Source organism: Carlito syrichta, unplaced genomic scaffold (genome assembly GCF_000164805.1).
Source record: "Carlito syrichta isolate Samal-C Ts95f unplaced genomic scaffold, Tarsius_syrichta-2.0.1 Scaffold103372, whole genome shotgun sequence".
NCBI classification, from domain to species: Eukaryota; Metazoa; Chordata; class Mammalia; order Primates; family Tarsiidae; genus Carlito; species Carlito syrichta.
This window is the reverse complement of record NW_007047468.1, coordinates 10,732-12,463: the sequence shown is the minus strand read 5'-3', so window position 1 is coordinate 12,463 and position 1,732 is coordinate 10,732.

The following is a 1,732-nucleotide window of genomic DNA, read 5'->3' as shown; positions in this document are numbered from 1 at the left end:
CGCCCAGACTGGACTGCAGTGGCCGCTCCCAGCCACCGCAGCCTCCACCTGCTGGGCTCCAGCGATTCTTCCGCCTCAGCCTTCCCAGTAGCCGGAATTACAGGCATGCGCTACCACACCTGGCTGAGTTTTTCATTTATTGTAGAGATGAGGTCTTGCTGCCCAGGCGGGTCTTGAACCCGCGGACTCAGGCAATCCACTCACCTTAGTCTCCCAAAGCATGGGATTACAGCCTGAGCCACCGAGCCTGGCACCTAACTTCTTAACACTGGATATAAAGGGGGAGAATGAGAACCTTTGTTATGGTAATGAGCATAAAAAAAGGCCTTTGAGGGAATTAAGCAGGCCTTTATTAGGTCACCCAGCCTGGGGGTCCCTGACTTATCTAAGCCCTTTTTCCTGTATGTACACAAGTGTATTGGAATAGCAGTGGGAGGTTCTGACCCAAATGCTGGGATCCTGGCACCATCTGGAAGCATACCTCTCCAAGCAGCTTGACTCTGCTGCCCAAGGCTGGCCACCATGCCTACAGGCACTCGCTGCCATGGCCCTCCTAGTGGCAGAAACTGACAAATTGACTATGGTACAAGAGTTAGCAGTCTGGGTGCCACACTTAGTGTTGACATTAATGGAATATAAGGGGCAGTACTGGCTCACTGACACCCAAATGGTCAAATATCAGAGAATGTTATGTGAAAACTCACACATTCACTTAGAAGTGGTGCGAACTCTCAACCCTGCAACTTTGCTGCCTGTCAGGCTAGGTCAGCCCTGTCATGACTGCATCGAGGTCATGGATGAGGTATTGTCCAGTCAGCTGTACGTAACATATCAGCCTCTTAGGGAGTCTGATGTTGAGTATTTCACCGATGGCAGCAGCCTCATAAGGGAGGGAGAGCACCTCGTAGGATACTCTGTAGTAACTCTAAACTCCACCATCAAGGCAAGGTCTCTGCCAAAAGGAACTTCAGCCCAGAAGGCAGAATTGATCGCGCTAACCCAAGCCCTCCAGTTAGTGGCAGGAATAAACGTCAATATATACACTGACTCTAAATATGCCTTCACCATCCTCCACGCACCTGGGGCTTTATACGAAGAGAAGGGCCTAATCAACTCAGAAGGAAAGGACATAAAATATGGTAAAGAAATCCTTGAACTCTTAGATGCTGTAGGGGCCCCTAAAAGGGTAGCACTTACGCATTGCCGGGGACACCGGAGGGGAGACACTGTGGTTGCTCGAGGAAACCCAAAGGCAGACTGGAAGGTAAAGCTCGCACTTCCCAGGGAACAATGAAGCCGGTGGTTCTGGCCGCTGCACTGTTCCCAAGTCCGCTGGCAGAATGCGACCCCAATTAATCACTGCACAAGCAAACTTGGTTCAAAACTGAAAATGTAAACTATCTCCCAGGCGGATGGTGAAAATTTTAAGTGGGTGAGTCGCCATCCCTGAGGCTTTGGCCCCAACCTCTGTCAAGCAGTTTCATCAAGAAACCTATATGAAGCCAGACTCAGTGGCTCAGCCTGTAATCCCATGCCTTTGGGAGGCTGAGGTGAGTGGACTGCCTGACCCGCCTGGGCAACTTGGCGAGACCTCATCTCTACAATAAATCAAAAATCAGCAGGGCATGGTAGTGCAAGCCTGTAGTTCCGGCTACTTGGAAGGCTGAGGCGGAAGGATCTCCGGAGCCCAGCAGGTCGAGGCTGCGGTGACCGGGCAGCGGCCACTGCACTC